Consider the following 14,579-nt stretch of genomic DNA (forward strand, 5'->3'; position numbering starts at 1 on the left):
TCCAATCATGATGCTATGGATCATGATGGCCCGATCCACAGTAACTTCAGATCGGTTGCTAGTAGGAATGATGGATCTTTGGATGAACTTCAACCATCCTCTAGCCACAGGCTTGAGATCCAGTCTTCTTAGTTGAACTGGCTTGCCTTTGGAGTCTATTCTCCACTGAGCTCCTTCCACACATATGTCCATAAGGACTTAGTCCAACCTTTGATTAAAGTTGACCCTTCTAGTGTAGGGGCATTCATCTCCTTGCATCATAGGCAAGTGAAACGCCAACCTCACATTTTCCGGACTAAAATCTAAGTATTTCCCCCGAACCATTGTGATATAGTTCTTTGGATTAGGGTTCATACTTTGATCATGGTTCCTAGTGATCCATGCATTGGCATAGAACTCTTGAACCATCAATATTCTGACTTGTTGCATGGGGTTGGCTAGGACTTCCCAACCTCTTCTTTAGATTTCATGTCGGATTTCCGGATACTCATTCTTTTTGAGCTTGAAAGGGACCTCGGGGATCACCTTCTTCTTTGCCACAACATCATAGAAGGGGTCTTGATGGCTCTTGGAGATGAATCTTTCCTTCTCCCATGACTCGGAGGTGGAAGCTTTTGTCTTCCCTTTCCCTTTTCTAGAGGATACTCCGGCCTTAGGTGCCATTGATGGTAATGGTAAAACAAAAAGCTTATGCTTTTACCACACCAAACTTAAAAATTTGCTCGCCCTCGAGCAAGAGAGAAAAGAAGAGTATAAGAAGAAGAAGAGAATATGGGAGAAAGGGGAAGAATTAGGGTCGGCTATGTGGGAGAAGAAGGGGTTGTGTTGTGTGAAAAATGAAGTAGAAGGGAAGGGTATTTATAGGGAGAGGGAGGGTGGGTATTCGACCATTTTGGGTGGGAATGGGTGGGAAAGTGAATTCGAATTTTATGAAGGTAGGTGGGGTTTATGGGGAAGAGTGGATGGATGTGAGTGGTGAAGGGGGTGGTTGGGAAGAGGAATTGAGGTGATTGGTGCGGAGTGTTGGGGTAATTGGGAAGAGGAATTGAGGTGATTGGTGATGGGTGTTGGGAAGTGTGACATGGGGAGTAGGAAAATGAGATTTAGGATTAGGAGAGTGTGATTAGGATTGAAAGAAAAGGTGGGAATATGGTAGGTGGGGATCCTGTGGGGTCCACAGATCTTGAGGTGAAAAGAAATACCATTCCTTCACCATATAGGCATGTAAAATGCCTTCATGCATCATTCTGGCGTTCAAACGCCCATTGGTGCACGTTCTGGGCGTTCAACGCCCATGTAATGCATGTTTCTGGCGTTAAACGCCAGTTTCATGCTTGTTGCTGGCGTTTAACGCCAGCTTGTCTCCTCCAGGCACATTCTTGGTGTTCAGCGCCAGGATGTTGCTTGTTTCTGGCGTTCAGCGCCAGAATGGTGCTCTGTTCTGGCGTTGAACGCCAGCCAGATGCATCTTACTGGCGTTGAACGCTAGTCTGCGCTACCTCCAGGGTGAACAATTCTTTTTCTTCTGTTTTTGACTCTGTTTTTAATTTTTTTGATTTTTTCGTGACTCCTCATGATCATGTACCTAATTAAACACAAAAATAACAAAGAAACAAAATAAAATAAAATTAGATAAATAAATTTGGGTTGCCTCCCAACAAGCGCTTCTTTAATGTCAATAGCTTGACAGTGGCTCTCATGGAGCCACAAGGTGATCAGGTCAATTGGGGTCTTAACACCAAACTTAGAGTTTGGTTGTGGCCTCACAACACCAAACTTAGAGTTTGACTGTGTGGGCTCTTCTTGACTCTGAACTGAGAGAAGCTCTTCATGCTTACTCTCTTTTGTCACAGAGGGGTGGCCATGTGCCTTAAACACAAGGTAGTCTCCATTCAATTGAAGGACTAATTCACCTCTGTTGACATCTATCACAGCTCCTGCTGTGGCTAGGAAAGGTCTTCCCAGGATGATGCAATCATCCTCTTCCTTCCTAGTGTCTAGGATTATGAAATCAGCAGGGATGTAAAGGCCTTCAACCTTTACTAGCACGTCCTCTACTATTCCATAAGCTTGTCTCACTGACTTATCTGCCAATTGCAATGAGAACAAGGCAGGTTGTACCTCAATGATCCCTAGCTTCTCCATTACAGAGAGTGGCATAAGATTTAAGTTGTATGAAATTATTATTGTGACACCAGTTGAATTCACAACTCCGTTCAACTAACCAGCAAGTGTACTGGGTCGTCCAAGTAATAAAACTTACGTGAGTAAGGGTCGATCCCACAGAGATTGTTGGTATGAAGCAAGCTATGGTCACCTTGTAGATCTCAGTTAGTGAGTGGAATCATAGGGTCAAATGGAATTAAATTGGATAAAGAAAATAAGTAAAAGGGATAGAAATACTCATGCAGATTCATTGGTGGGAATTTCAGATAAGCGAATGGAGATACTGTATGGCTCAAGGACGCCTGCTCTCCCACTGCTTCAACTCAATTCCTACTCGGAATACCACAGACAAGGTTAGACTTTCCGGATTCCCAGGATCTTACTCGGAATACCACAGACAAGGTGAGACTTTTCGGATCCTCATAAATGCCGCCATCTATCTAACTTATACCACGAAGATTCTGTTGGGGAATCTAAGAGATACGCATTCAAGCTCTTGTTGCATGTAGAACAGAAGTGGTTGTCAATCACGTGCGTTCATAAGTGAGAATGATAATGAGGTTAACTTATCATCACATTCATCATGTTCTTGGGTACGAATGAATATCTTGGAATAAGAATAAGAGAGAATTGAATAAAAGACAATGGAATTGCATTAATACTTGAGGTACAGGAGAGCTCCACACCCTTAATCTATGGTGTGCAGAAACTCCACCGTTGAAAATACATAAGTAAAAGAGGTTCAGGCATGGCCGAATGGCCAGCCCTCTCCATGATCAAGTGACCGAATATTCAAGAGATTAAACTGTTAAAAGATGTCTAATACAATAGATAAATGTTCTATTTATAATAAACTAGCTCCTAGGGTTTACATGAGTAAGTAATTAATGCATAAATTCACTTCCGGGGCCCACTTGGTGTATGCTTGGGCTGAGCTTGATCAATCCACGAGCTAAGGCTTCTCTTGGAGTTGAACTTCGAGTTATGATGTGTTTTGGGCGTTCAACTCCGGATCATGACGTTTTTCTGGCGTTTAACTCCAGACAGCAGCATGAACTTGGCGTTCAACGCCAAGTTACGTCGTCAATCTTCGAATAAAGCATGGACTATTATATATTTCTGGAAAGCTCTGGATGTCTACTTTCCAACGCCGTTGAGGGCGCGCCAATTGGAGTTCTGTAGCTCCAGAAAATCTATTTCGAGTGCAGGGAGGTCAGATTCCAACAGCATCAGCAGACCTTTTGTCAACCTCTTTCAGAGTTTTGCTCAAGTCCCTCAATTTCAGCTAGAATTTACCTGAAATCACAGAAAAACACACAAACTCATAGTAAAGTCCAGAAATATGAATTTAACATAAAAACTAATGAAAATATCCCTAAAAGTAGCTCAAACTTACTAAAAACTATATAAAAACAATGCCAAAAAGCGTATAAATTATCCGCTCATCACATCTACAATAGAAACTCAGAGTCAAGTATAATTATGATACCTTTGAAGTTTCTCCGAGTTGTACTTCTCTTTTTTCTTGGCTTCTTTCTCTTTTTTTTGAGGTGGATAGGGCAGATTAGGCCACGGGGGAGGCTCTCTTAGTCAGAAACTTTCCTCCATATTGATGTACTTTTTTGCCCGTTCTCATACTTTGTAAAGGGTGGTCGTGTGTCGCTTGAACATGAAGTCCAAGCTCCTTTAGGGGTAGCATCCGACTTGTTCTGATGCCGATGTGCCGTCGTCCGAGTTTTTTGTGAGGAGGTGGGGGTGGTACCTTGATGAACGAAAATTGTCTATCGGTAAAGAATTTCACAAATGAAATCTCGTTGCAAGTATAGTTCTAAACCAACAAACAATTCCTCAATCAAAAATTTGTTTGTCACAAGTACAAACCCCAATAAAAATAAACTGAAGTATTTAAACCTTGGGTCGTCTCTCAAGGAATTGCAGGGAAGTGTTCTTGTTATTGGCTATGAAGATATATTTTGGGGTTTTGAAATAATGAACAAGAAATGTAAATAGCAAAAGGAAAAAAAAACTAACAGCTAAGAAAGCTCTTGGCAAGGTATGAGAACTAGAAGTCTCATCCCTGTTAACCTTATCAATTGTGAGAAGAATTGTTTATTGCTCCACTTAGTTAACCTCTAACTATGAAAGAAAGTCAAGTGAAAATAATCAACTTGAGTCCACAAGTCCTAGTCAAATTATAGTGAAAGACTAGCTTTAGTGGCATTCAAGTCAACTAGCAACCTCCAATTATCAATCAACAAAAGAGTTTGATAACTCAAGAGTCTCCAATTACTCAACCCAAGCCAAGAGGAGAAAAATCTACTTTAACATCCTTCCAAGCATTTTATCAAACCTTTGGAAGGCATAAAAGATAAGCAAGATAAAATTGCAAGAAATATAAATCTACAACTACCAATTGCAAGGAAATTAACAACAACAAAGTAAATCAATAATAAAAGAAATCAAATATAAATTGCATTAAAGGATAATAGAAGAAACAAGAGTGTATCAACAACAAAGTTGATGGTTTATTAATGGTTAAGAGAAGGGGGGTTGAATCTTAGCCCCTTTTTCACTTAAAAACACTTGCTGTCCTTTTAGAGCACTTGAGGATATATTTCTTGTTTTTGTCTCGTGCCTAGTCAAGAGACATTTTCTTTTTGTCTTGTAACCAGCCAAGAGATATTTTTCAGTTTTGTCTCCTGAGCAGCAGAATCAGAAATGGAGTAGAAGAGAGAGAGAAATCACACCAAGATGTATCCTGGTTCAGCTGCTGAGTGCAATGCAGCCTACATCCAGTCTCCATCACAACAATGATGGAATTTCACTATAATCATCATGATTACATACACCAATTCTCCCTAGGAACTATCCTTCCTATCCGGGACAAGTCCAGAATCTAGCCCCAATCCTGAACTTGACTTGGTAACCCACCAAGCTTTCAACTGCTAAGTGCTAACCTAACTTGCAAGGGGATTCTCACAGAATCATGAAACATAACACAGATGTACAAAGGACGTCTAAGGACATCTATGGCTTTTTCTTTTAATTTTGTGCACTCTGCCTTTTTTCGCTCTATGGCTTTTTCTTACAAACCTCACTGTTTGTCTTTTTCCATGAGACTCAAGACAGACAAAATTAAACAGAAAAATACAAAATGAAGAATATTGAAGGAAAATAACTTCTGTTAGCAGGGGTAGCTATAGGAACACTGTGCTTTCACTCTTTTCCTTGCTTCAACCCCGGGCTGTTCTCCCTTATTTATAGAAGCGGAAGCCTCCATGGTTGAAACTTTTGAACCAAGCTAAATTTCTTCTTCTTCATGCAAAATTGGTTCAGCCAGAGAGAGAGTAGAGGAAATCGAATGTAAAACCCAACATGCAATTACCTCTGAGTCTTCCTTTGTCACCAATCTTCATCAATCCGGGCCTTCCATCTTGACTTGCACTCCAAGAAGGATTCCTAGCCCTTGATGAGTTCTTGATGATGACAGCTCCATCTGCTCAAACTTCTGCCTCTTCCTCCACGTAGCTACGGTAGCTACCTCCTGTGGTAGTTGATTAAAAGCTGAGACGAGCCATCCCTCCAAGAATCTTCTTCCTCTGACCGAATCGATCTTCTTCCATTTTTGGTTATGGAAGGCTTAAGCTTACTTCACCACATCTTACCTTTTGTGGTAAATATTTTAGCCACTCCATACCTCAGATTTTCTTTTTCTTGAGATGCCATCAGCATAATGGCCATGCTACTAGCTTCTTCTACTTTCTGATGGTAGCTTGCATTAGCTTCCATATTTTCTGTGAAGTAACCGAAAGAGAAGAGAGAGTAGAGAGAGAAGAGAGAGAAAAGCAAAGCTATGGAAGTAATGAGTGTTATCAAATGAAATCAATTAAGATCAACTCCCCATGCTTTCTTTCTAGTAGCGTGTAAGCTACACTTAATGCCATCAAATCACTTTGCATTTTCTCTTTCATGTTTCCAATGTCTGCATTAACTTCTCTAAATAAAAATTTGAATTCCATTAAAAGATGAAAGTGGAATCCGTTGAAAGCATGCAACATTGACTTTCTCTCTTTTTTTTTAATTCGGACCAACCCTTTTTGTCTTGTAGAAAATAATAATTTTGGGCTTGTTTAAATAAATCTGGCCCAATAATCATAGCAATAATTCAGCCATAATAATCAAGACATTTTTTAAAACCAAGGCTGAATTTTAATTTCACATGGGGCTTGCTATTTTGGCCCAAAACAAAATCTGCAAGTAACAAAATTATTAATAGCAAATATGAATTAAGGATCAAATTAATAATTTTACAATTAATTGTTTTAATAATATTTGATCATCATCAATCTTGAATTCGAGTTTTCCAAACTCATCAAAAATAAATAAATACAAAGGGTAAAATACTAAACTAGGAAAGCAAAGGTAAAGGAACAAGAAATTAGATAGGAAAAGTAAATCAAAGCATGAATTAAACCTAGATCTAAAAAAGAAAATAAAATTAAGAACCTAATCTAGAGAGAAGAGAGAGCCTCTCTCTCTAGAATTCTACATCTCTCTCTAAAACTAAGTGTCTCAATGATCCCCCTTGCTCCCACTTGAATTCTGCATATAATAGGCTTAGAAATGAGTTGGATTTGGGCCTGGGAAGATCAGAAATTGCCCCCAACATTTTCACTTTAATAAGGTCACGTGCGAGCATCGACGCGTATGCGTGGGTCACGCATACGCGTCGCTTGACATTTTTCCATCCACGCGTACGCGTCTGTTACGCGTACACGTCGCCATTTGACTTCATATCCACGCGCGCGCGTATGTCACGCATGCGCGTCGGTGAGTGCACCCCAAATCCTTGATTTTCCATGAGTTCTCCACTTTGCATGCTTTTCTCTTCACTCCCTTGATCCATTCCTAGCCTTTTCAACCTGAATTCACTAACAAACACATCAAGGCATCTAGTGGAATCGAAGGTGAATTAAAATTAGCAAATTAAGGCCTAAAAAGCATGTTTTCACTCTTAAACACAAATTAGGAGAAAGTCATGAAACCATGTTATTTCATTGAATAAATGAGGGAAAAGGTGATAAAATCTCTAAATTAAGCACAAGATAAACCCTAAAAATGGGGTTTATCATACCTACAAGATACTCCGATGCTTAAGTTAGCAAGGTTTTTAATTAGGTTTTAGTAGATTGGGAGGTGAATATACTTGAGGAGTGTCGGTGTATTTATAGTAGAGTAGACAACTAGTTTTTGGAGTAGTTCCACCTTTATTGGTTGATAACCATTCCCTTTATCTTGTGAGTTTGTTGAGATCTATCTTTTAGATGAAATAGAAATTGTATGAGATATTCGAGAAGACAATTATTTATTTAGAGTAGAACTGGACCTTCTTATCTTGCCCGACCTCTTAAAAAGTCAGGTAACAGAAGGTTTTTAGTGGGTCTTTATTTTTAATTGACTTAATTTTGTGTTTTAGGTCAAAATATGAACACTATTTATAATATATTGATTATTTAATATGCAGGATTGAGGATATTATCATAAAAAAAATACAAATAATGTATAAAATTTATGAAACAAGAATCCAAACTTACATTAGCTTTGCTCTATTATAACATGTGTTGGATCAAAGTTATTTGTGCGTTGAGAAGAGGACATATTTAGGGACATCAAGAAATAAAAGGTTGGGGTCTACAATTATAGTATTCTTTTTCCTTTTTCTTTTAGAAATTTTCATATCTAAAGGGTTACATACTCCAGCATCTCATATCATCAGCGATAATAAGAAACCCTTTGTTTTTTATTTTTTGTTTTTTGGTTTTAATGTCTCCCTTCTAAAAGGTATCATCATTTGTATATTCACATCAAATCTAGAGAATATATACCTATTCTTTACTAAATCCACATTAAGCTGGTTAAATCAAACTAAACTATGTTTTGCACTCTAATTGGCTTAATTCTCTTATTATTGTTAGTTGGTTCAATACAAGTAATCCAAATATGATTAATTCCAACTTTGAAAAGTGAATTCGTAAAGAAGTTAAAGAACAATGGTTGAGTGACCAATGAATAGCTAGCTTATTGATATCTTAAACCTTAAGCTTCAATGGCGAAGGTTTGGTAGCTTTCTCTTAAATATTAAATAGACATTAGTAACGCGTAGCCCTCTTTGAAATATTTACAAATTTTGTCCATGCACCTTTTGAAATTGCAGTTCAATCCCATTATTTTTATTTCAATTTTAATCCATTATTTATTTATTAAACGTTAATTAAAGTCTTCACCAAATGGACAAAAAAAAAGTCAAGTAATAAGTTTGGAATAAAATGTTATATGCACAACAAAAATCATAATAAATTAGTTATTATGTATCAGCATATGGTTATGAGTAATGTTATATGATTAATAAATATTATTATTTTTTATTAGTATTTTGTTAATAATAATTTGTATTCATATTTAAAGATATTTTACATATAAAAAATATATAATTTGTATCTATATTTATCAAAATTTTACACATAAAAATTAATACAATTTATACTTATATTTTTTAAAATTTACATGTATAAATTAGTAAAATTTATTTATTATAATTTAATATTTATATTGATCAAATAATAACCAAAACTACTAAAAGTAGCTTCAAAAATTTTTTTGTATAAAATATCATCGTTGCTATCATCACCTTCAATTTTTAGTTTATACGTGTGTACAAAAATAGTGTGTATAAATGTGCGAATAATTATATGGTGGCATAAAAAAAGTTCATCATATATGTATATATAAAAAAATTAAGCTTAATGCATTTTCAGTATAAAATGTTTTATACATATATTCAATTATATAATAATATATCAACAAAACTAATTATTTTTTATATTTATTGTATAAAGAGTCATCTAAAAAATAATGTGATTATATAATTATATAAAATATTTTATACTGTCAGTATATCAAAATTAAATTCTATAAAAAATCATTGTATATAAGGTTACATATTTGAGGATTTACAAAAATTTTTATTATAAAATTATAAATAAATTAAATTATTCATTTATTATAGATTTAATTATTTTATTATAATAAATTTAATTATTCTAATGAACCAATTATTAAATTAAGATATATAAATTAATATTACATAATACATAATAATTTAGTGACTGATTTTGACCGTATATAAAACATAAAAAAACTTATTGTCGAACTTATGTTTTTTTATGTGCAATACACATAGAAACTATATTTGCATAAGTCTTAAACTGGAAAAACAATATATGAATTGACGAGAGGTATGATGATAGGTAATTTAATTAAATATATTAAAATATGTAATAATTTTTAATTATTATTTTTATATAAAAATATTTTTATATGAGTAGTCACCTATTTACTAAAATGTGATAGTTTTAGTTTAAATTATATTAGATTGGGGAATTGAAAAATCTCAAAATAGAGAAATTCAGTGAAGTTCAAATGGAACTCATACTACAAGAGAGGCTTGTGACGGTTTTTTTTATGATTAACGACAGTTTTAAATTATCGTAAAATCAAATGTCAGTAGCTAAAGGAACCACCTTGGTTATTGGCGCGGGAATAAAATTTTGCGGCAGTTTTTAGTAACCGTTGGTATAACCGCGGTTATATCAATATTTTGCGGCATCCAAATAAAAAACCGCCGCTAAATGCGAGTGCTCCGATTTCGCGCATGCTTACTGGCAGTTACCGACCGCCGCTATTTAACACAGTTTTTTAAAGTTTGCAGCTATTTTGCAGTGGTTTTAAAACCGCTGCAATATAGAACTGTGAGTTTCGACTATGTTTATCGGCAGTTTCAAACCGCCGCAATCTATGACGGATTTTCAAAATTTTAGATCTTTTTCGGCAATTTAAAACTGCACGCTAATTTTAAAAAATGTTTAAAAAATTTGGTGTTTTTTAAAAAAAATTGCGGGTTTTTTTGAAAATTTTATAGATATATTTTTTATGCTCTTTGGATTTTTTAATACTTTAAGTCTTAATATTTTCATGCCTAGAATTTAAACTTGTGGCAAAAACAAAAAAAATATCTGTAAAATAAAATAATATATTTATAAAAATATCAATAAAACAAATCTCTTGCAAAGATTTGCATAATCAAATTCAACTAAATGTTTACTTCAAACCAAAATAATTCATATCCTAATATATTATTTGTTACTCTATCGTTACACGGAATTCATGCCTGCAACGATGTCTAGTGGTAGCTCCTCACCGTGTCGTTGAAATAGATATCTCAGAGCACTCTCCATTGCTTGCTTCTTTTTCTTCGCTGCTGCTGCTTCATCCTCGACCGCTTTCCTTTTCAACTCCTAGGCTTCCATCTCTGACTGTACTTCAAGCAGCTTTCTTTGGGTCTTCTCTACTTAGACTCCATTATCCGGCGGATGCGAATTCGGACCAAAGAGTTGGCTAGGAGTCGATCCGAAATTCACATCACACACTCTACCCGGTTTCTCTTTTTCGAGGACTTGAGAAATGGAATCATTTTGAGACAACACTCTAGAAGAGTCATCCTATTGCTCAATCTCCTTAAGTCTTTCCTACAGACATAAATCAGCAAATACAAGTATTTTGTTGATTGGTCTATCTCATGTCAAGAAAATGCCAAACAGGATTATTAACTGCATCACTTTCATCACAATAAAATAACATTCAACCATTACAAGTCTATAAGTATATTAATGTGTCAACAACTTATACTCTCATATTAATAAAGGGATCTATTTCAAAAAATAATGGAGTAAAATACAATAAATTAAACAATTACCCTATTTGAGATCATAATTCTATCGATAAATTATAATAAGTAGTATTTACACCAATTGCACTTGCTTCATCATTGATATAGGAATCATATTTTTTTTGTGCACTGTGATCCATAACTCTCTTCTATTGACTCTCCTCCTTGTTGTTTCGACTATAACAACAAAGTTTATGTCATTACTGTATTCCACACAATTAAGGAGAATGTAGACATAGAGATAGTCTACAGAGTGAATATAAAAGTAAAGTACCACTTCTTACCTCTATATTGCCAAAATTTTTGAACCATTAATGTGGGTATATAGTTATTTTGATCGATTCATCGCATTTTTCCAACACTTCTCCTATTGGTCCATCAGAGATAAGCGGCGATTAGAAACTGATTTAAAAAGAATCAATGCAACATAAATTGTATTGTTGTGTACCAAATGATATACTAGATTACTTGTGTCTCAGATTTACTGCGATAGTCAAGGTACCATCTCCAATCCTCTCGATTAATTCTCGATGGGCGGTTCTCAATATTTTGTTTAGTCGTTGATGTTGGGTCATAATAAGCATCATACGACCTCAACTTTGTATCTTTACAGGACTTCCCGATACTTTTCAAAATATTTTTCTTGATAGTTCCTTCACTATCTTCATCAAAGTGAAAATTTTGCTACATAGATAATACAATTTATTAATAATTATCAAATAAAGCAGATTTAATTCAACATGGATATAAACTTTTACCTTGATACATTCGTTATAAACCTTGTCTTTAGTGGTAATCTTATGCCAACTTTCCTAACAGATAAGAAATTTTTCATATTCAGATCCTAGCAGACCAAGAACGCCATTCAACAGTCCAACTTCGTCTCCAATTGGTTGCTTTTTGTTGTTGAACTTGAGCATGATCCTTCTACTGTTAGGCCGTTCCATAGCCTTCTTCACACTTAATTTTGCCAGCTTGATTGTGCCATCGAAATCTATAAAGAATATAATACCTTATATGTGTATCCGTTGTGGACAGCATGCAAAAAAATTAATATATAACAAAGAGTTTAAATCATGTTGAACAAGAAAAATTATTTATATGTTATCGATGATCTTAACCGTCCAAAATTCTATAGTCTTCTGTCCTTTGCGACTCTGAGCTCCAGAAGTAACAAAGATGCCGTCAACTTCTTAATCAAGAGAATCTACCTCATTTGCATTAGCGTCCAAGTTTACATGGAAAGAATTCAAGTTCTTTGACATTATTTGTGCTTGTCTGTGATGCAGGCCTTGGTTCACTGCGCGGTCGATGGAACGGGCGTGAAGTTGCAGGGACACTATCACCACTGGGAGGGGAAATTTGAGAGTCATCATGGTGGGAAGCCGAAGCCATAGGCGATGTCGTTTGAGGTTGCTGACATCTTGGTCCTAATTTTGATTTTTTTGTGTAACGACCTTTCCTAACCATTTTAAATTCCTAATACTAAAATGTAGAAAAAAAATATCACATTATCTCCAACAACACATAGTGCTAGTAAGTTATGTTTGTACAAATTAACCAGAAAAATATATATACAATGCAAGGAGTTAACCAGCACAATACAAAGTTATAAGCATGTATGCTCTTTTGATTATTTTTAAAGGAAACTAAACACAAAGAAAGAGGTAAAAAAAACATATCAACCAAAATAAGCATATAACCGGATTGCTAGTTAGTTTGCAGCTGCCATGCATTTTTTTCACGGTGAAAAAGAGGACACGGGAAATTTTTTCTCGCGATATCCTTAATCTTCCCCACAATTGATTTGGGGTTGAGTCCTAATTAAGATGACATAAACAATGCATAAAATTTCCCACTATCCTTAATCTTTCTCACATTTTTTTAGATCTCTCTAAATATTACTAATTTTGTAAGGCAATAGAGGAGTAATACAAAAGTTCGAAACAAAAATCTAAGGTAATCAAAACATATTGCAATCTAATACAATAATACTCAAAATTCAAAATCGAAACTTAGCGCACCGTTTTGGATTATCCTTCATATAACCTTAGTTAGCTAACTGCTTAATTACCTAGTATTTACATATATAAATTTCATATTAAAACCATGAGTCAGAATCAAACATGTTGTGATCTTCATTCGAAACCAATTTTATATTGCAAATTAACGTCATTGATTATACAAATTAATACTAATTAACATCATTGACTATAAAACACCTACCATTAATACTAATTAATATCGCAAATAAGAAGAAATAGTTAAACGTGAGATGAAAATGACAACAACTATACTATTCCCATCAAATGATTGTACAATATATACAATCCAGGGCTGTAAGTTAGAGCTAGGATGGAAGACAATGTATATGGATTGGAAAAAAAGAATTAGGGCAGATTGAGGCTACTTTCAAAATAAGAATAACAATATATATAAAGCTGGTGTTATTAATTATGTTAGTGTTTTAATAATAATAATAATAGAAACAATATAAGACACCGTACTAAATTGTTATAGCACCAGTAAATTTCATTGTTTATTAATATATTATTTTAAAATGAATAAATTCCATTAATCTTTTTTAAAATTAAATGATAGTATACACAATATTTATTAGGTAAATCTCAAAAATAAAAAAAAGTTATAAGATAAATAAAAAAATTCATATAAAAATCAAATAAACTTAAAAAAAAACCTCTTATTTAAAGAGAAAAATTAAAAATATAATCATTCAGATTCTCCTCTCTTATTAACATGAAGTATTAAGATGAATGAAATCATAATAGCATATTATACAAGTATATTTTATTCTCCCCTTACTTTAATACTATTTTTGGATAATTCAAGAATGGTTCCATTTCACTAGAACAAGATGAGCTAAAGGGTCAAGGAAACAAATTAAAACATACATTATCGTCAAATTACAAGCAACAATTAAGGGGTACTTCCTAGAGATAAAATATAACATATTTTCGTTTTAAAGTGAAATAAGATATATCATTTAATTTTGTTAGAAAATATTACATTCTGAGTATTAAAATTTTATGAGAAACATGACTCTTTTGAGTTCTAAATATACCTATGTTATATTTAACATAACATTTTTTCCGTCACTTATTAACGTTCTTATAGGCATATGATCAATAATCACTTTGTCAACTTATTTCATACATATATAACAGCTGGACCTCATTATTGTTTGTACGATCAATAATTTGAAAGTCCCATTGTTATCAAGACAAAAAGGTTTCACGAGTCTTGACATTTTCTCCGCATAAGTACAGGAATGACAGTTGGACACTAATTATCCCATGCATCCCCCGAGTGGTGAAGGTTGCAACTTGCTGGTCCCAACATGAAAGAGAAAAAATTGATGACTAGATAGTTTATGGTCGATGCATATGGATCCCTCTTAATATCCTCAATTTGTGTTATGTGGATATAGCATGAATTTAATTTGATACATTCTCAGCATAAAACAGTTTCAATTTATACTATATTCAGTTATATAATATCATAATAATAAAAATAATTATATTTTATATTAATTGTGTAAATAATGATTTAAAAATAAATATAATTAAATAACTATAAATAAATATTTTACATCACCAATTCATTAAAA

The sequence above is a fragment of the Arachis duranensis genome, chromosome 4 (genome assembly GCF_000817695.3).
Source record: "Arachis duranensis cultivar V14167 chromosome 4, aradu.V14167.gnm2.J7QH, whole genome shotgun sequence".
Taxonomy (NCBI): Eukaryota; Viridiplantae; Streptophyta; class Magnoliopsida; order Fabales; family Fabaceae; genus Arachis; species Arachis duranensis.